General features: G+C 40.3%; 1 protein-coding gene and 1 non-coding gene across 10 annotated transcripts in view; one reads left to right on the forward strand and one right to left on the reverse strand.

Moving 5' to 3' along the window:
* The window catches only part of FHIP1A (FHF complex subunit HOOK interacting protein 1A), a 256,905-nt gene that overhangs the window by 18,212 nt on the left and 216,294 nt on the right, over positions 1 to 22,399 (forward strand). The gene's annotated exons all lie outside the window — the stretch shown is intronic.
* Positions 3,709 to 3,815, reverse strand: LOC130850561 (U6 spliceosomal RNA). The gene has a single exon (XR_009052931.1). It is a non-coding gene; the product is annotated as a U6 spliceosomal RNA (small nuclear RNA).

The raw sequence follows: 22,399 nt of genomic DNA on the forward strand, positions 1-22,399 counted from the left end.
GAATTTAAAAATAACACACATAGGTCTGCACCTTTTAATCTCTGGGAATGCTTTTGGAGGTCCTGAACCCAGGACTGCAGCTGTTGAAGATTATCTTCAAGCGGGAGGTCTGTCACAGCTCCATTCGGGTCACCGTTAGTCCTGTGCTTTCTGCTTGTTAACTTTTGAGAAAATGCCGTCAACCCAACATGGCGTCGGTGCTCTCAGAATAGTAGGCAGCTCTGTCAGCTCACAAGGTGGCCAGCCTTAGCTCTGCGGTGGGGAATGGAAGTCTTCTTGACCTTTCATTCTTAGGTGTTCTTGTTTTCACCTGAGCAACAGACATTTGGCTTTCATTTGCTTTTTGTTTGGTCTGCGACTTGCCAGTAAAGGCTTACATTTTCATATTACTTCCGTGCTGACAGTACTTACTTATACAAATATATTTTTGTGCCTAGCAATAATACCAAGATTTGTGAGAGAATGATCTTTTGAATTCAGTCTTTTAAAGAGTGGCTCTATGCTAACTATCTTCTTTGGCAGGTCACTGCTTTTTATTAAATAAGGCTCTTAGAAAAATCCTTTTAAAGTTTGTGCCGAAGACTCTGTTCTCCACCCATCTGCGTGAATCTCAGTGCATCCTGTCTGTGACTGAGTCATAACCTCATACCTGATCAGTGACATTTGTCTGTGTGAGTCCTCGCTAAGCACGCCCTACCTCCCAACAGGGTTGTCCCCCAGAGGGATTTGAATGCATTTTGATTGAGATGGACTTACATGAGCATTAAGCCCTTTGTTATTTTTAAAAATAAATCATCCCATCTTAAGCCTGGGTCATGTTACTGTGTAATGTATTTAATGGGTACAGTTCTTGTACCCATCACTTATCTGACTGTTGTGCTATTTCCTGTGTGGGAAAGACAGTTGCCCTTCCGTGTGAGGGAGTGCCATCTTGGGACATCATGTTGCTGTGGTTCTAGGAAGTCTTAGAAATGATGGAAGCCATGTGCTCAAGTCACCTGTGCTCACTGGGTGAGCGCCGAAGGCCCGTAAGGTCATGAAAAGTTAATGGAGGGTTAATACCTTGTAAACATATTCCCCTACCATTTTAAATAGTGACCCACTGAAGTTCAGGCAACATATGTTAAAATAGTCTAACATGAGTTAGAACCATTTAAGGCTGGTAAAGAAAGGGTAATAAAGGATTTAGGACCGGCTGTTCATTTAGCTGTGAAGTAAATAGACTGCTCTGTATGAGAGGTCCTCCTAATTTTCTGAGGAGGAAGCTGAAGAGAGGTTAAACAGTGGACTCAAAGTCACACAGGTGAGCAGTGACAGAGCTGGCACCCGAACCCAGAGCTCTCTGACAGCATGGCTCTGCAGTGCTGCCTTTCCCCTGGGAGGGAGGCATCCTGTGTCACCAGAAATAATACAGATTCCTCTTTATTGACAAGATGAGACAAATTCAGGCTTGGAAGTTAAAAGCTTGAGTAATGTATTGATTTATTGAACTACCTGTTCAATATAATAGAAATCTATCAAGGACCTCATATGTGTAAAGCACTGTGCTAGGTACCAGGGTTGGATATCAAGATCACCAATTGTCAGAGCTTGTGAAATATGGATAAAAATAACTTTTATACAAGACCATTCAGCAGACTTCTTTTTTTTTTTTTTTTTTTTGGCACTAGATTGTGCCAGCACTGGGCTAGACAGTGAGAATCATTCATTAATTTATCAATTCCTCCTAAGCTTTTGATCACCTCATATGTGCCAGGCACTGTTTTAGATGCTGCGAATATAGTTGAGATCAAAGCAAGCAAAGTGTGTGTGTTCTCACTGAGTGTACATCCTAGTGGAAGAGACAGACAACAAATAGGCAAGAAAAGCCCAGTTCTGCAGGGAATTAAGCTCGGATGGTGTGCAGAGAGCCGGCTATGTTAGGTTGCAGAGGTAAATAAGATTTGATCCTTGCCCTGGAGGAGGCAGACATGTAAACAGCAAGCTACAGTAGAATCAATATGTGCAGCGATTCATGTATGAACAAAGTGTTGCAGGCGAAGCCGGCTGTGGAGCGAACCTGAGGGATGACGGTGAGCTGTGTGCTGCTGGGACGGGGTGTATGTTTAGGATGGCGATGGTGGAGCGGTCTCAAGCATAGGCTAGACAGGAGAGACTGACGGTAGGATGTGGTCATTCCTCTCTGGGATTTTAGCCCTAGACAAGTGCAGAGGCAAGGCGTGAGCAGGAAGTGTTACTTCTCACTGAGGGAATTAAGGAAGGCTTCCTGAGTGAGGTGACATTTAAATGTGGTCTTTAAATAAGCAGAGATGAATGGGAGGGCATTTCACTGCTGTACTACTGTGAACCAAAGAGGAAAGAGGAAAGATCCAGCTAACTTTGGGAGTGGCTAGACTTAGGGACTTATGGACTGGCTGGAGTGTAGGATGTGTGAGAGAGAAGGCCATGGGGGCTTAGGTAGACTGGTTTGCTTCCAGCAAGCAGAGGGAACCTGACATAGTCGCAACCTTAGGAATATTATTCTTGCAGCAGTGTGTACGAGAAATGGAGTGGGGAGAGAGAATACAGTAATCCAGGAGGCTATTGTGATGGCCCTGAGGTATTGTGGATCTGATCTGGGACGGTAGCCCTGGGACTGGATTAGAGAATGTGGGCAGGTAGTATCGTAAGGCAGACTACTGATCTGATGTGGGCAGTTATAGAGAAGAAGGAGAAAAATTGATTCCAAGGATGTAAGCCCAGATCACTAAGAAGATAGGATTTTTTTTTGGTTGTGCCATGTGACATGTCAGATCTTAGTTTCCCGATGACCAGGGATCAAACCTACGCCCCCTGCAGTGTAAGCGTGTAGTCTTAACCACTGGACGGCCAGGGAGGTCCTAAGGATAGGATTTTTATGACAAACTGAGGATGGCAGAAGGAAAAATGTGTTTGAGAGGACAGATAGATTAGTTTGGGACTTGTAGAGTTACTGGTACTAGTGGGACCTTGAGGTAAAAATGTCAGATGAGTAAATGAAAATGAGACTTTAATTCTGGGTTAGAAGATGTAGATTGGAGAGATAATTAAGTGGTTCCAGTTGTGGGGTAGATCACGTTGGCCAGGGACTTACTCGTTCAAAGAGAGAAAGGAGGTAAGGAGGGAAAATTAGAAGTATCATAAATTTGGCTATTTATTTAATTTTTGTTCTTGAGTTTTAGTGCTAATAATCTCTTAAACTACACTGTTGGACTTCCAGCTGTTTACTCTCAGCTCAATCCACTATGTTGCTTGAAAAATTGGGCTCCTGGGCCTTACTATCTTGACTCTATTGTAGAATTCAGTTTTAATTTGGGACAACATAAAAAAGAAACAACAAACCAAAACAGCTTTGTGACATTATTTGCTGTTGAGATGCTATTGGGAAATTTTTCCATCACATCTTTCAGTGTCTCCTAGAGCAGCTCTTTCATGGTAAGTGACAGGAAACAGCTTTGCTTCCCTGGAGGAGTGCAAATGATTGTTCCTAGTAGAAAATCATATAACTAATCACATTTACTTTTTCACCTTGGCTGCTAGGAAGCACAGACTCGGATTCTCTGCTTAATTGTAGTAACCGTGTAGGACTCAAATAGGTCTCCAAATTTGAGTTCTATTCCAGTCTCTCTTATGCCAGCCACAGTATTCATTTTCTTATCTAATTTATATATTCCTTGATCATGATTTTTAAAAAATAAACTGTGGTTCATGAATTTGCGTGGCATCCCTGTGCAGGGGCCGTGCTAATCTCCTCTGTATCGTTCCAGTTTTAGTGTATGTGCTGCCCAAGTGAGCACTCCTTGGTCATTTCCTTCCTTGATATATGCATTTGTCATAAGCCATCTCAGATTTTGTAGAATGAGATGAGGGCTAAATAAATAATGCCTCTATGCTGTTCACTATATGAATGAGATATACTTAGAATGTTATAGATTAGTACATAAATAGAGGGACTCATCACATTTAAAATTTATATGTTCTTTGTTCTCTATGAACTTTGTCTTAATTGATAGTGTTTAGGCAAATGGTACATATAATCACAGATTGTAAAACTAAGTGAAAAATGATGCAACAGTAGGAGCCAAGTTCATGAATAAATATTTGCACACTGACCCAGTCCACTCTGCCTCTTGACGAATTATTTATTTCCAAGTGTATGAATCTTTGCAAAAGAGTTGGAATTTTTTTGGTCAGTCATTCATAAATATTAATGGTTGGTCCATTTGGAAACTTAGAGTTGATGTTATTAGTAGCCTGGGACTAATCACTGGAATTTGAGCTGATGTGGTCTAGTAATGCTTTTATTTCCAGTCAATGTGTGCAAACCCTGCCTCAGGAGACTGTGCAGTATACACTGTTGCGCAAGGAGCAGGTCACTGGTTAGGTAAAAATAATTGACCTCTTACCGCCAGTCATTCTTAGATTCCGTCATCTAAAGAAGTATCTTTCTTTTTTAGGAGGAAACTTGCTTTCAGTGATTGGATGAAGAACTAGATTCCTTTATGACAAAAGTCTTTTCAATTAAAATAGCCAAATAATTAAGGGAATGTCTGTGATTATTGAATTTGCCCTGTGTAGCCTCTAGCAGAAGTCCCCCCCCCCAATTTTAAACCTGACAAAGTGTCATCCTTCCCTCAGATGACCCTGTCACTTCTTATAAAGTGGGAAAACTGTGAACCTATGCTGATATAAATGTAAGCAGTACAAAAAACTCTGTAGAATGAAGTGAATATCAAATGAGATACTTTTAGGAACTTGGTTTTAAAAATAGTAATTCTTAGATATAAGTCACTTTTGTCTGTTTCAACTGATGACCTACTTTCTATTTACATGAAATGTCAAATGTTGATGTTAAAATATCTTTGTGATTCTGTTTGTATAAGGATACATGAATTCAATTAAATAACACAGTGGCTTTTACTTATTTAGATCCCATCCCATTCCCCCCCCCCCCGCCCCCGGGCCCCGAATCGAAGTGCAGTTATTCTGAGTGTGTCAGTCATGCTTCAGGATCTTCTATGCTGTGGAGTTTACACTCATGGTAGAGCTAAGGCCTGCTCTTCTGCTTCTTGTCCATGTTAGATTTCTTGGTTTTCATTAGAGCTTCTCAGCCCACTTCAAACTTACCCTTGTTTATTGTAAAAAAATATCCTTAGGATTTTTATTACATTTAACAGAATCTTCTCTCGGAAACCATAGGTTGAATTGCTTTCTGATCTCAGTAGCAAAAATAGTTGCTCTTTCTCTGAGCAACTGGTTTATTTTTACCCCAGGGATACTGAATCTTATAACAGATCATGTTTCCCTCTACATGTTGGCTGTAGCAAAGCTCAGAGTCCCTCCTCTCCCTTAAATGTCTACAACACCTCAATTCTGGCTCTCATTCTACCTTGTGGCTACAGTGATTGGTACGCTTATCGAATCCTACTAGTTTTAAAAGCTGTTTGAAGACAAGGATTCTACTACTTTTGTTTAAGTTCTTTACAGTACTGTCACAGTGTCTTGCACCCAGTTGGCACTCAAATAATAGCTGTCACTAGGCCATTCAAAAATAGCTTCATGTTGGGCCCTCCGTGGTGATAAGGATAAGGAGAAAGAAATACATAGTGTGCCAGTGGAGGTTCTGAAGTATGCTCAGGGTCACGAGGGTTGTATGTTTGAAAATATGGCACAATGAAACGTGATGCTCCTAAGGATAAGAAAAGAATGTTGAATAGAGCAGCCAACGTGTGCAGTTTTCCTCTTTGTGTCTTATCTGAATATATTGATATATCAAAGTTGGAAGCCTGGCATCTCCTAACCTTGCTCCAGTAAGAAAGATCAATTCTCTCCTCTCATAGAAAAAAGATAAGGAGTTTGTTAGGAGAGGGACAGTCCTATCAGTGAAGGTTTAGAAGTTGCTTTGAGATCCATGCATACAAATAGTGTAGACATATCTACTGTGTGATGCAGACTATATCACCTCTAAAATGGTTGTGAGCTGTGGCCAGTGATCCATTGTATTCAGCTGTTATTCTATATGATTAAATTCCAATGTAACTAAAGAATGTGGACAGACTCATGGAGTGAATTCTAATAGTATGTGGTATATAGTCAGAATTCTTTAGGAAAGTCTATTGAAATGAAAACGAATCCAGTGAACTAAAGGCAAAAAGATCATCAACTTTAGATACATAGTTAGTAACACTTTATTTTATGATTGAATTTGCACAATCTGTATTTGGTGTGTTGAGAAAGGGAACCTTTGTCTTTTAAAAATTAAAAAATTTGTTGTTTTTTATTATCCAGTTACATGTTATTAGTAAGCATCATGATTTTAACTTTTCTAAAATCTAATCTAAAGTTTTATATATCAGATGCTTAGAAAAATACTAAGGGAAGAAATATTTTCATTGTATTTCTCTCTCCCTTCCGCTTCTCTGAAAACCAAAAAGCATAAGGTTTGTTCAAGTGAAACAAGAACAAAATAAAAAAAAAGCTCTGCCTTACCATAATTTCATTTTTTAAAACCTTTGCTTAGGATCCTGAAAGTGTCTTTGAAATAGTGTTTAGTTGAAAACATACCTTTAAGGACCCTTTATTGAATTACTGAAATACCAGTTATTCAGCATTATACTGATTATATAGTTTCAAATTTTCTTTCCTTCTAAAGCATGTTTACTTCAGATGAAACTTAAATAGTTGCATTTTTGACATACAAATATGATCTGATTCTGCCAAGCCCAAATGAAAAATCTAGACCTTAGTTTCCTAATTAGTGATCAGGATTATGTTCTATGAAGGTATGCGTAACTAATTGAAGGGGTGGTGTGGCGTTAAAACCACTCACTCTGGAGTCTGACTGCCTCACAGGGTTGTTGTGAGGATTAAATAAGTTATTGTTTGTGACAAGGATTTAGAAGAGTGTCGGGCACAAGTAAGTGCTATGTTAAGTGTTTGCTATTTTTATTATTGCCATTATATGGCTAAACTATTTATGTAATAAAAATATTTTTCATTGCCTCCAATAGAGTATGAAGTACTGTTGAAATGGCTTCTGCTATTAAAAGTTACAAAAAGCTAGAGAGTTCTGGAACTCCCATTCTGCCCCCAATCCTCTTTTGATCTAAGGTGACCTTACATAAATTCTGTGGTCCTGCATTTCGTCATGTGTAAGAGGACGGTTCCCTGGTGATGGGTCTCTGTTATTTGTTTAAGCCACGACAATAATGCGATACTTTGATCTTACCTTCTAACTTAAGCAAGAGGGCTGAGGTTATATGTGTCAAATTCCTTGATTTGGAGTAGTAGAATTTAGAAATGGAAAAGACATTAACCAGATGGTCTACTCCCTGGGGAACTCTCCTCTTAGCTTCAAATAGTATTTGAGTTTTCTTCTTTTTTAGATTTTTCTTTTCTTTAATTTTTATTTTACATCTTTTATTCCCAAAGCACTTTTTACATACTTGTAGATACTATGTTTATGATGTTTATTGTTTGTGTCTATATCCCTACTTGAATGGAAGCTTCACAAGGGCAGGGATCTTTATCTTTTTTTGTTCAGCTCTCTGGCCCATAGTAGGTGGCCAGACAGGAGCTCAATAAATATTGTTGGATAAATGAATGAATCTTCAGTTGCCTAGTGGACATTTCTGTTAACTGACCACTTCCGATTCTCTTCTAAAACAACTCTTTCATGATTTTCTTATTTCCACCAATGAATGAATACGTTCATGTTACCAAGAGCAAAATCCTAGAGGAGTTGGCAGCCGTACCCAAGACAGAGCAAATTAGATGACTTTCAGGAGTATTAAGACAGCCACTGCTCCCAAGGCTCTAGGTGCAGAAACAGAGTACATTTTCATACAAGGTAGGTGGGCCTGAATCTTCTCAAATGGAACCTTTTGAGCCAGAACTAGAGGTAACTGCTTGACCTCCCCGGAAATTACTAAAGTTACCAAAACTTATTGCTAAAATCATAGCTTCTGCTGGGTTAATATTGCTGATATGCTTCATTTGTCATGCTAGTTCCATTGGAGGTTTCTTGTTGCTTCTAAACAAAGTCCCAACTCTGCAGCCTGGTGTCTAGTGAACCCCCTCCAGAACTTTCCAGTTCTAGATCACACGAGTGCTCCTTGTCAGTTCTCTGCTCAGCTGAGGCCTCTTCCTTAGCGTCCTCTAAACCATTCCTGTTCCTGCTTTAATGTCCCTCTTTTCACACCGTGCTGTATTCATCACACGCTCGGTTTTCCTCCTCCTTCATCCATCCAAATCTGTCTTCCTTAATCAACCGGGGAAGCTTTTCAGCCCTTACTTACATGAAGCCATCTGTATCATGTTTGGGGCTCCTGAATGTTACATTATTCTTAAATGTTCCATTTGCATATTTATTGCTTTCCCTGCTTTATGATAACCTTTTTGAGGGAAAGGAGTAATGGGATAATGGAGTTGGGGGTTAGGGAATGAGTCACAAATCATAGCTAAAGCAGCACCCGCTAAACTGGAATAGAATTGACTTAGTGTAAGTGCATTTTCTAGCCTGTGATGATGTTCTCAGGGGCTTTAGAAAATGCTGAGATCAGGTCTTTCCCACTTTTTTGGGGGGGGGGGGCATAAAAATGTCCTTTAAAAAAATTAAGTAATGGTGATAACATTTAGTAATAGTAATGGCTTCAAATGAATTATCTTTATTTGGAAGTATCGAAAATTGGCAGTTAAATTGGCTTTGTGTGTTTGTGTGTAATATTGCTGGTTTGTGAAATCTGAAAGTCTAGGAAAGACAAGCCTGGCCAGTAATCATGGGAGCATACATACTCCATCTGTTTATCCTTCACCTGGTGGCCATTCTCTTCCCTGCTCAGTTGCACAGTACAGATCTTCCTCAACTGATGATGGGGTTACATCCCAAAAAACCCACTGTAAGTCCAAAATATTGTAAATTGAAAACACATTTAAGACACCTCACCTACTGAACATCATAGCTTAGCCCAGCCTACCTTAAATGTATTCAGAACACTTACATTAGCTACAGTTGGGAAAAATCATCTAACACAAAGCTTATTTTATCATAAAGTGTAGAATATCTCATGTAATATATTGAATGCTGTACCGATAGTGAAAAACAGAATGATTTATGGGTGTGAATGGTAGTAAGTGGATCAGTTGTCTGCCCTCTGACTGTGTGCCTGACTGGGAGCCGCCCAGCATCACCAGAGAGTGTGTGCTGCCTGCCACTAGCATGGCGCAAGATCAAAATTCAGAACTCTGTATACGGTTTCTACTGAACACATGTGGCTTTCACCCCATCATAAGGTAGAAAAAGCATAACCAGTGTAAGTCAGGGACCATCTGTATTCATTTTTGAAGGTCTCAGACATTGGCTTAGGATTCTCATGCTGTGGTTTGACTCTGGTTATCCAACCAGGGAATGCATGAAAGTTACCTTCCAAACATGCAAAAGAGTTTCCTTCTATTTCTTGAACTTCAAAGAACATTTTTTTCTTGTTTGGTTCAGATTACTCTAGACAATAACATTCTGTGCCCTTTCTAAGTAAAGCAGCTTTATTCATGTCATCGAAAGAGAATTTTTGCTTGGTTCTCTGATTTTTCAGGCTGATTGAAAAACTCAGTGGGGGTACAAAAGACGTTAATTTGTTCTTTTTCTTCCAAATCTTGCACCATTTGTTCTCTTGTTCCATATTGTAAGGCAAGTTAACATTTTCCTCCTTTTCCAACTGTTCCACAATTTCAAGTTTTCATTGAATACACTGTATGTTTACTTTTGGATTTTGACATTTTAATTATTAGGAGTATTTGATCACATGTAACCGTAATGATGTTTAGCAGTCCCGCCTGGCTCCCATTTGTGCGGAATGCTGACAGAATGACAGGCCGTGGGAGCCCATGTTGTGTTCTGACAGCCCATCGGTGCAGGGAGAGGCAGGGTGTCCCCATGGTACAGCAGACAGTGTGGTGTCTCCTGGTTACTGTGCAGCTCCAGACAACAGATGCCTGCTGTTTTAGTCAGAGTTTATTGGTTGCAAAGAACAGAGGTCCTCTCAAATTAACTTCAATAAAATAGATAAAAACTTAAAGATGTAAGACTTAACAGCCCATCTCAATGACACCAGTGGATCCGTTAGGGACTGTGGAATGGGCTAAAAAGTCAGGAATCATGGTCACATAGCATCCTCTCTCGTTCTGCCTTTCCTGCTTCTGTTTCCTTCTGTTTCACGTGGGCCGACATATTGATACCTGCCAGCATTGACCTGAGCTTTTGGTTTTAGTCCCGTGTGAGAGCCTGTATTTTTCCTAAGTCAGATTCTCAAAAGAGGCAATTTGATGGGCATAATTCAGCCATTGGACCAGGCAGCTACCCTGGTTCTATGACACGTTGGCATAGGGTTGGGGGAGCATTTAACTTGGGACCAATCAGGCAGCATTTAGTTGGATATTGCATCTCCTGTGCTGGTTCTTTGTTTCTAATCTAGCCTTGCCTATTTTCTATCCTTTTGTCTTTTTGTTACACATTTTGAGTGATTTCCTCACTGTTATAGTACTTATACTGAATTTTTATTTTGGTAATTATATTTTCAAAAATATTTTAAAAGTTCTTTATTTTTCTCCAGTCATTTTATTTTCATGTGTCTTGTTCTTATGTAATGGTTGAAATATCTTGAATCTCTGTGAGTCGTATTAGAGTTAACTTCTTTTTAAACTTCTCTTCTGTTTCCTGAATTAACTCTGTTTCTTCTCAGGGTCAGGTTTTTTCCACCTAATGTTACTGATTTTCCTTGTAGGCTTGGTTGCCTTTTCATAGTTAATGATGGACTGGGGAGAGATTTCTCTACTTTTTTTTTTAAGATTTTTTTTTTTTAATGTGGACCATTTTTAAAGTCTTTATTGAATTTGTTACAATATTGCATCTGTTTTATGTTTTGGTTTTTTGGCCACGGAGGCATGTGGGATCTTAGCTCCCCGATCAAGGATCAAAGCCGTGTCCCCTGCATTGGAAGGTGAAGTCTTAACCACTGGACCGCCAGGGACGTTCCTTCTCTATTATCTTGAAAAGATCTAGATGTAGAGTTCCCCGCCCCCTACCCCCTGCCTGCCACCTTTCCCTTGAGCAGGAATTCTAAATAGAGCTCAGTGTGTATGTGTGTGTGGGGGGCAGGGGTATTGAGTGGTCTGTGGACCAGCTTTGCTTCACTCTGAAAATGCCCTGATAAGAAGGATTTACTCTGAGGAACCAAAATTCACATCAGAAACTTCCACAAGGCCTCTCGCATTCTCTGCTGCCACAGTTGGTTCTTTTCCTTTAGAGAAGAACCCTTAGATGTTTGTCATTATGCTTGGCCGTGCTGCCTGAAGGCTCTGTTGGAGGGAGGGGAGGTGGCTGGGGGTGCTGTCATTACTTCATCCCCCTGTTTGCTGCCCCATATCCTCCTGCCCTCTCGGTGGTACCTGTTGACTCTGCGCCAGGAGCCTCCCTGGGATTCTCTTGAGCAGATTGTCTCCTTGGTGGCCAGTGGGTGGCAGCTCTCCCCTCATTGTTTCATCTGTCAGCCCATCCCATCTCTTGTTTCGTTTTACAGAATTCTGTTGAAATCGCTTGTCTTTTTTTTTTTTTTTTTTTTTTTGGGCTGTGTTGGGTCTTTGTCGTTGCATGTGGGCTTTCTCTAGCTGTGGCGAGCGGGGGCTACTCTTTGTTGCAGTGCAAGGGCTTCTCATTGTGGTGGCTTCTCTTGTTGCAGAGCGTGGGCTCTAGGCACATAGGCTTCAGTAGTTGCAGCACACGGGCTCAGTAGTTGTGGTGCATGGTCTTAGTTGCTCCATGGCATGTGGGATCTTCCTGGACCAGGGCTCGAACCTGTGTCCCCTGCATTAGCAGGCGGATTCTTAACTACTGTGCCACCAGGGAAGACCTTCTTGTCCATTTAAAGTTCTCTTCCGACAGCTTTTTTTAATCTTATAGAATTGTTCTGTTTTATTTATTTATTTTTTAAAATTTATTTTTATTTATTTATTTATTTATTGGCTGTGTTGGGTCTTTGTTGCTGTGTGCGGGCTCTCTCTAGGTGTGGTAAGCGGGGGCCACTCTGTTGCGGGGCACGGGTCTCTCATTGTGGTGGCTTCTCCCGCCGTGGAGCACGGGCTCTAGGTGCACGGGCCACGGTAGTTGTGGCACATGGGCTCAACAGTTGTGACTCGAGGGCTCTAGAGCACAGGCTCAGCAGTTGTGGCTCATGGGCTCAGCAGCTCTGCAGCATGTGGGATCCTTCCGGACCAGGGCTGGAACCCTGCATTGGCAGGCAGACTCTCAACCACGGCACCACCAGGGAAGCCCTGTTTTATTTTTTGATGCTTTCACTTCATTAGGGATTCAGGTGGGAGAACCGGGCTATCAACCATCTTGAAACTGAAACCTCAAGGCTGTTCTTTTAAAAAATAGCATTTGAAAAAAGAATAGCATTTGGCTTTTATTTTACTTTTTTAAATGAGAGATGTATCATACACATACATATAAAAGAATATGTATCAGTGTATGTATAATTTAAAGAAAAACAGTAAAATGAACAAAGCTACTGCATAGCTTAAGAAGTGGAATATCACATTTTCAGTACCTTAGAAACCCCAGTGTGTCCTTCCTTGATTGTATCTTCTTCATCTCTGCCTCCTGTGGTAACCATTATCTTTCACTTTTTAAGCCATTCCCTTGCCTTTAAGAAAAATGGGTTTGTCTTGTGTATATTTATCTCCAAACAATATATTGTTTAATTTTAGCTGCTTTTGCTCTTTGCATAAATGAAATCCTATAACTTGTATTCTTCTGGACCTTGTTGTTTTACTCAAGATCGTTTTTGAGGTTCATCCATGTTTATTCATGAAGCCATATTTTATTTATTTTACTGCTGTATGGCATTGCATTGTAAGAATATACCACATTTAATTCTCTTCCCTGCTGCTGATGTATATTTGTGTTGTTTGTGTAACTCTTTGCAGTCGTGAGAAAGATTGGTATGAACATAGTTTCTGTTGCACATATGTTAGAGTTTCTCTAAATGTATAAACCTAGGAGTGGAATTGCTGGGTCACAGAGTGTGTGCATGTTTAATTTTACTAGGCCATGACAACTCTTTGCCAGAGTGGTTGTACTGGAGTAGACCACACTAGTGTTTGAAATTGCCTTTGGCTTGATGACCTTAGTATGATGAGATTTCAAATATTTTTGCCTATTTGGTGGGTGTGCAATCATATCTTACTGTGTGTTTCTAAAATTGAGGTGTAATTTATGTGTAGTATAATTTACTTTATTGTGATTTTAATTTTAATTTTCCTGGTTATTAATGAGGTAAAAATGTGTTACCATATGGCTATTACTCTTTGGTGCTTTTGCTTCTATGAGAGTTTGCTGTGTTTTCCCAGTTTTCTCTTACTGACTGGTGGGTGTTCCTTGCATATCCTGAGTATATGAGAGTGTGTGCGTGTGTATAGCTATGATATGTGATGGAGTTTGCTTTTTGTGAGCAAGATCCATGGCACCAGGAGGAAAAGGCAGTACTCATGTCCAGCAGCCAGTTTTCCTGCAACTGTGATTATAGCATTCTCTCTTTTTCTCTCTTTAGTTGTGGTTAATTTTTGACAAAATTGAAAAGTAAGTTTTGGCACTTTAAAAACTTTTGACGCTTTTCTCCATCCCTCCTCCTTCCCCTATTGTGAAACAATGTTGGTTGAAAACATATCCTTGACATCCAATAACTCAGAATGTTTTCTTTGGAGTGATATGATTCAAGTTGGAGTACAATGCTTACGATGCTTGAGGCTAACAGATCTGAGTGTTTCAGGGGTGTCAGACCACAGGGTGGCCAGCACTCGGGGAGTAGAGGAGTTGGGAGGTAGATGCTGACCCAGGTCGCTAATGTATTTTTAACTGAAATCTCTAAAGGTATTTTTCTTGACTCACCGGTTGACACACTTCTGAAATGTAACGGAAAAGTAAGTTGGCTTTATAAAAAGATAGCATTCACACCAATCAGAATGGCCATCATCACAAAGTCTGGAAACCACAAATGTTGGAGAGGGTGTGGAGAAAAGGGAACTCTCCTGCACTGTTGGTGGGACTGTAAGTTGGTACAGCCACTATGGAAAACAGTTTGGAGTTTCCTTAAAAAACTACAAATAGAACTACCATATGATCCAGTCATCCCACTCCTGGGCATATACCCAAAGAAAACCATAATCCCAAAAGAAACTTGTACCATAATGTTTATTGCAGCACTATTTACAATAGCCAGGACATGGAAGCAACCTAAATGCCCATCAACAAATGAATGGATACAGAAGATGTGGCATATATATACAATGGAATATTACTCAGCTATAAAAAGGGATGAGATGGAGCTATATGTCATGAGGTGGATAGAACTACAATCTGTCATACAGAGCGAAGTAAGTCAGAAAGAGAAGGACAAATATTGTATGCTAACTCACATATACGGAATCTAAAAATGGTACTGATGAACTCAGTGACAAGAATAAGGATGCAGATACAGAGAATGGACTGGAGAACTCGAGGTATGGGAGGGGGCGGGGGGTGAAGGGGAAACGGAGACGAAGCGAGAGAGTAGCACAGACATGTATATGCTGCCAACTGTGGAATAGTCAGTGGGAAGTTGTTGTCTAACAAAGGGAGTCCAACTCGAGGATGGAAGATGCCTTAGAGGACTGGGGCAGGGAGGGTGGGGGGGACTCGAGGGGGGGAGTCAAGGAAGGGAGGGAATACGGGGATATGTGTATAAAAACAGATGATTGAACCTGGTGTACCCCCCCCCAAAAAAAAAAAAAAAAAAACCATTGGGAAAAAACAACAACAACAACAACAACAGATGATTGACCCTGGTGTACCCCCAAAAAATAAAAAAAAAAAAAAAGATAGCATTCATTCTTTTCTCCACTTAACAATGTACCCTGACTTAAGGGACATTTTCTTTTAAGTGGTGATACTTGTATAAATAAAAACTGTAGGAATGGTTAAAATGGTAAGTTTTGTGTTATGTATATTTCATTACAATAATATTTTTTTTAAAACCCAAGGCTGAAAAAAGAAAACCTTTTGGAAGATTTAGCACTGTAACAAAAGTGGAAAGATGACACTCTGAAGTCGTGTATGTTTTTCAGTGTAGAGAGGTCTTTCAGAGGTAACTAACAATAGCTCTTTTATATAAGTTGCTTGTTCTTTGTTGTGACTATTCTTTCAAGAAGGTTTACTTTTTTTGAGTTGTAGATTCTGGAATGAATTTTCAAGGACTGTGTTTTTATTTACCTTCTGTTCATAATCCTAGTGATCACTGCCAGCTTTGCTGCAGCCTCGCGGGCCTTTTTTCATCTCCTCTAATCACATCCTTTTCCTTCCTCAGGGCCCTCCCTCAGGTTGTTCTTTTCCCTCTGCCCGCTCTTGTATATTTCACTAGACTGTATTTAAAAAATGTGGTAAAATATACATCTCATGGACTGAATTGTATTCCCCCCCATTAAATTCATATGTTGAAACCCTAACCTCCAGTACCCCAGAATGTGACTATATTTGAAGATAGGATCTTTAATGAGGTACATTAAAAGGAGATCACTGGGTTGGGGCCTAATCCAGTATGACTGGTGTCCTGCTAAGAAGAGAAAATTGAGACACAGACAGTTACAGAGTGAAGACCATGTGGAGGCACAGGGAAAAGACAGTATCGATAACCAAGGGGAAAGCTTTCAGAAGAAATCAATCCTGCTCACACCTTGATCTTACACTTCTAGCTTCTGGAATTACCAGAAAATAAATTTCTGTTGTTTAAGACACTCAGTCTATGAAACTTCGTTATGATAGCCCTAACAAACCAAAATAATACATAAAATTTACCATATAATCATTTTTTAAGTGGCGTTCTGTATGTTCACATTGTTGTGCAGCCATCCTTACCATCCATCTCCAGAACGTTTGTCTTCTTGCAAAACTGAAACTCTGTACCCTGTTCTCCCCCTGCCACCCCAGCCCCTGGCAACCTCCTTTTTACCTTCTGTCTTTATGAATTTGAATAGTCTAGGTACCTCATATATGTGAAATCATACAGTATTTATTCTTTTGTGGCTGTCTTATTTCACTTGGTGTAATGTATCAAGATTCATCCATGTGGTAAGCATGTGTCAGGATTTCCTTCCTTTTTATGACTAATATCCCATTGTATGTATATATAACACATTTCATTTATTGAATGGTCATTTGGGTTGCTTTCACCTTTGGACTATTGTAAATAATGGTGTTATGAACATGGGTATACAAATATCTCTGAGATTCTGCTTTCTTTTGGGTATATGTCTAGAAGTGGAATTGCTATATCACGTGGCATTTCTGAAAATTAATACTTAATTTTTTGAGGAACTACCACCTTGTTTTCCACAGCAGCTGCACCATTTTATAGTCCTGTCAGCAGTGCACAGGATTCCAGTTTCTCCACATCCTTACCAAAATTTATTTTCTGTTTTTTTTTTTTTGATAGTAGAAATGGTATTACTGGGTATCAAAGCTTTCAGGTATAATGCAGTGCCCTTTTGATTTTGTTGCAGAAAGGAGGTGATGAAATATGGCTTTTTAATTATCACTTTTTAATTATCACTGGGTTAAGTCAGAGAGACTTGATTCTCAAAGGGTTGAGATATGGCATTCATCTGCCTCTTGCTTCAGGCATGGTGTCTTGCAGGCTCACCGGGAAGCATTGGAGTTACTGGTGTGAAAGACTGGCAGCCATTTTTTTTCCTATTTGATCCAGGAACTTTGGTCCTGTAGTAACTTTGGGTCTGCTTGTAGGACATGGGACCAGATATGACAAAGTACAGGTATGTCTCATGACAAAGACTGTGAAATAGCTCTTTTGCAGAACTATAGAGGCTAGCAAGTTTGTTACGTTTTTCCCCAGGGCAAATTTTCATTTTCCTAAGTGTTTACAGCTGTGTTTGTTTAAAACACCCATGTACCTAACAATTACAGACCTGTGAAGAAAACAGGGCAAGTTAGGCAAATTAGGCCTAAAAAATCTCAAGCAGAGGTTGTAGTAAAACACAGGAAGCCTGGGAGATGCACAGGGGGTTCCTTGGGGCATTTTTGAAATCATGGGAGAGTTATATGCTTGACCGTAAATGTTGCAGTACAACCACAGAAAAGATTATACTCAAAGAGGTTATGAATATTTATAAATACATCCCTTAAGTTTGTTTGTGAAAATGGAAAGTTTTTTGTGGGTTTACTTTTTTCTTTCCTTGTCCACTTTTGTGGATATCACTTAACTCCAGCAGCAATTCTTGGCTTACAGTGGTGAAGGAAAAATCATTCTTTACTGTGGTTTGGGACAGACAGAGCCACACAGTCTCTTTGGGAGATCACATCCCAGTCTCCACCCCCTCTCCACTTTGCCATTCTAAACAGCAGCTTGTATACAAGATGATAATTTGACTTGGAAGCAGCTCAGTTTAACAATCATAGGCACTAAGGATTAACAGTAGCATCACAGTACCCAGTACAATTAATTTTACACACACACAGCTTACATTTTTCTTTGTACAGTTTGTACACCCACTGGTTTGCAAATTCGCAGTAAATATAATTAAAGCTATTGAAGCTAAAGAATGTAATGATGCTTCCTCTATTATTAGCCAGTCCTCAGCGTCACTGTAATAATAGCGCTTTGTCTAAGAACCCTGAAAATTCTGCCAGTGCTTCGTAGGCTGTGTAAACTGAGAAAACCACTGCTGTCATGAAAGGTGGCAGGTCATGCCCCAGCAGGGATCAGCTACTCCTGCCTCACACTGTTGGCTGATTTACTTCTCTTTGGAATAGTAAAGCTGGAGTAGCAGCCCACAGCTAACATCACATGCCCTTGCATGGGAATGACACAAAGAGCAGGAGTTGACTGCATTCCTTTCTTGAGATATAGCACCCCCCCCACCCCCCGCCCAGGTCTGTTCCACTTACTTTGGAAGTTCAGAGCTGACTCGGGGAGAAGCCGCTTCTTCCCTCCGTGCTTTGGGTATTTGCTGAAAGCCTGCCCATCAGTAGTTCTGATCTGGGTGGGTGGGACTGCTCCTCAGTCTTTGTTACTACACATAATAGCGCACAGCCTCTAAAGGCCAAGAAGCAGAGGGCTGGGTTTACTTTACCTTTAATTAATCGATTAACGAGTTATTTAATTTATGTTTAACAGATAGCCAAAGTCTGCTGTGTGTTGAGAGAGCTGTGCTAAGCTCTCTTGAGGTCCCTAGAACGTATGTAAAACACAATTCCTATAAGAGTCCGGAGTGTAAGGTAGAAGCATTGAGCCCTGGAGAACACGCCCAGGGTGGCCGAGAGGTCAGCGATGTGAGGCCAGAGCATCAGTGCTCAGGAACTCTGGGCGGGAGAGCTGGGAGAACTGGTCATTAAATATCCAGGGAGATCAGATGAAGACAGAGCAAATGAGGAACACCAGGGAGAGAGCTGCTTTCTGCACATCAACTCCAGACCTTCAGGGACTCGGCCCTTTAGAAAATGTACCTTGATCCTCTAATCCTGGTTAGGTACAGGATTATTAAAATATATAAGTAACATTTTTCATCTGATAATGAAAGTAATAACCTTTTTTGTAGAGCAGTAGACTTGGAAAACACACATATATACCACACAGAAGCAAAATAAATTACCTATAATCTGGCTACCTAGAAATAATCACCTAACATTGTGAAATATGACCTTTTTTTCTGTGTAATTGACTTTAATTATATTTATTTGGATTCTTGCACCAGAGGGTGTACAGATTCCATAAAGAATAAATATGAGTTGGATTTATACAAGATCATTGTGTTGGTTATTGTAATGATAATTTTGACTTTGTCTACCTTTTATTTTATAGTTATTTTGAAAATTTTTTGTAAACCTTGAAAAGATGTCCACTTGATTCCATTTTAGAGTATTTTAAAGCAAATGACCTTGTTTTAAAGAGAATGTTTTCAATGGACACACTTTTGGGAATGATAGAAGGAAATGGAGATTTCCTGATAAAGAGAATTATGGCTGTTTAATTTTATGATAGTAATAAGTCTCTGTAATAGGTAAATACCTTTGTATTCTTACATGTTTAGTTTTTTGTCCTTTTTATAGTGGTGTTTTTTTCCAGAAATGAAGTATGTGTTTAAGAGGGTGTGTGTTTTTTAATTATTAGTTATATCTTTTTATCATTCATGGAAAATCTATGTGGGTAAAGTTAGTAAGAAAAAAATATTAAATGTCGGACAACCTTATTTTCTTCACATCCTTATTGGAGTACAATTGCTTTACAATGTTGTGCCAGTTTCTGCTGTACAACAAAGTGAATCAGCTATATGTATACATATATCCCCACATCCCCTCCCTCTTGAGACTCCCTCCCACCCTCCCTATCCCACTCCTCTAGGTCATCACCAAGCATTGAGTTGATCTCCCTGTGCTATGCAGCAGCTTTCCACTAGCCATCTGTTTTACATTTGGTAGTGTGTATATGTCAGTGCTACTCTCTCGCTTTGTCCCAGCTTCCCCTTCACCCGCTGTGTCCTCAAGTCCATTCTCTACGTCTGTGTCTTTATTGGTGAATTTAAGACCTTGACATTTGAAACAAGAAATTGCCTGGGCAATGTGGCCTTCACACTTAGGGAAGAGCCTGGCTTTTGAGGTATATTTTCTGATATGCCCTTATTATATTTGCTCTGTTTTGTGCCAGACCCTTAAAGCTAACAGTGAGATTCCATGTTTTATAAGAACCTCATAAATTCTCCACTTTTTGTTGTTACTGACTATAATACTACAAAGTAGAGTTTATTCCTCCCCCCCTCCCAGCACCTGTCACATGCGTGCCCTTTGAGTGGTTGAGAGGTCTTCCTTAATCTTCTTGGAAACTGGTGACTCTTTCCTGTGGTATAATCTCTGGCTGCCCTAGTTCTCCAATGTCTTTATTAAAAAAATTCCTTGTAGTTCTGAAACCTTTTGTTTGAGGGGGGAAGGGTGCACAAACTCAGGGGCCGGGTATATAATGAGCATGTAAGAGTCTGAGGAATACTGCACAACCATAAAACAGAATGAAGTAATGCCATTCGCAGCAACTGGGATGCAACTGGAGATGATCGTACTAAGTGAAGTAAGTCAGAAAGAGAAAGACCATATGATATCACTTATATGTGGAATCTAAAATATGGCACAATCAAACCTATCTACAAAACAGAAACAGACTCATAGACATAGACCACAGTCTTGTGGTTGCCAGGGAGGAGCAGGGGAGGTAGAGGGATGGACTGGGAGTTTGGCGTTGGTTGATGCAAACTAGTACATTTAGAGTGGATCAACAACAAGGTCCTACTGTATAACACAGGGAACTATATCTAATCTCCTGGGATAAACCATATGGAAAAGAATATAAAAAATACATATGTGTGTATACCTGAGTCACCTTGCTGTACACCAGAAATTAGTAACACATTGTAAAGCAACTATATTTCAATTAAAAAAAAAGATTCTAAGGAAGAATGTGGGCACCGTGACAGGCTGGAGGATGCTCACCTCTCCAAAGGCAAGAAAACAGAAACATAGAATATATTATAATAGCCAAACAGAAGGTCCCAAATGGGCTGGAAGCCTACCAGTTTATGCCTGGTTATGCCTGCTACGCCTGTAGAAAGGGCAGTGGTAGAGTCATGGTATACGGATAATAATAATAGCAGACATTTTTTGAGAGCTTACTCTTCCTGAGCACGTGTATTATCTTGTCCTGTCTTCACAGTAAAGGTAAATACTATTACTGTCCCCATCTTAGAGATAAAACGGAGGCTTAGAGAGGTTTTTTGCCCATGTCACAGAGATAGTAAGTAGCGGAGTCAAAACCAGGTTGGTCTGACTCTTTGATGTGTTTTGAGCTCTCTGAGTCTCTTTGAGTCTTGAGCTCTTTGATTTGTTTTGATTTGAGGCCATAGAACTTTGAATTGCGTTCATTGGTAGGAAAAAAGTTGTCAGTCCGTGGCTAAGCTACTCAGAGTGTTGGCAGTGGCCAGCTTTGAGGCCTTGGAGGAAGCAGCCCAGCCTGGGAGAAAGGGCAGCATTCTTGGCCCTAGAGGAGGAGGAGACGGCAGGGTTAGGTGTGCCGTAGTGTGGACCGACTCTAGAAGTCTCCCTCAGATGCTCAGGGAGGTGAGGCCTTGGAGGGATAAAAGAGTAATAGTTCCTGCAAGGCACAGAAGATGCGTGTGTGGGCAACATGTAGCAGTGGAAAATCCAACTGCATGAGGTGTGGTAGGAGCTTTGGCAGATGTGAGTAAGCTCTGTGAGACATTCTGTACCCTCGGCTTCCTAACCGTGAGTGAGGGAGCTGTGAATGAACTAGAGCTGTAGAAGGAAGAACTGAAATGTATGGGTTGAGATGTAATCCAGGGCTTCCTGTCACAACACACTTTAAAACTAAGTGAGATTTTCAACGGATGGAGGGGATTGACTTCTCTCACTGTCTTTTGTCTGATGACCTCAACAACTCCTACTCACGCCTGGGAGTGACTTTTCCAGGGCCAAGTGGATCTCTGTCGGGACCACTGGCATTTCTTGTGGTATTTAGTGGAAAGAAAATATCCTCACAAACCTTTGGTTGTTGCGTTAACCAAAAATTAAAGGTGTGTTAACACAGCATCTCTTAACAAACAAGTCACGGACTTGCACATTGTAGCTGTCAAAGCCTCTCTGTCTAAGTGCCTTTAACTCAAGGAAGTGAAAAGTAGAGCCCAGCTATTCCTACCCGGTTGCCTGTGAACATGAACCCTGGGAAACACAGCGGCCTCTGTGAGAGGGCTGTCTGCATAAACCTCACAGAGCCCTAAAGAGAAATGTTTTTTAAAAAAGTACGAACACACACACACACACACAGAAAAATTAAAGAGCTATATCTTGACATTTTTTACTGAACAATGTGAATATACTACAGAAATATATGAGAAGGTAAGACTGATGAATGGAGTTTGCTTTCTGTAGCCTAAGACTTTGACAAATAGATACTGAAGGAGGAGGAAGCAAACTTAGTGGCAGGAAACCTAATACTGTTAGAAGAAGGGGGGCAGGAGTGGGACCAAAAATAGAGCCTGAGCAGGTCTTAGGGAAGGCCTTCTGTTGAATTGTTTGATTGGTTTAAAATGATCGCTTTCCTAGAAGCAACAAGAAAAACTGGTCTAGTTTGTTTTCAGAGTTGGAAGAAAATTCTTCTGTAAGCAGCTCCTGGCTTTGCAGTGTTTCCAACTGGAACATCATTTAAGAATTTGGCCAGATCTCAAGTGATTTATGTTTAGTAAATAAGATTATCTTCAGCTTCCTATTGTGAAAGATCAA

The sequence above is a fragment of the Hippopotamus amphibius genome, chromosome 3 (genome assembly GCF_030028045.1).
Source record: "Hippopotamus amphibius kiboko isolate mHipAmp2 chromosome 3, mHipAmp2.hap2, whole genome shotgun sequence".
NCBI lineage: Eukaryota > Metazoa > Chordata > Mammalia > Artiodactyla > Hippopotamidae > Hippopotamus > Hippopotamus amphibius.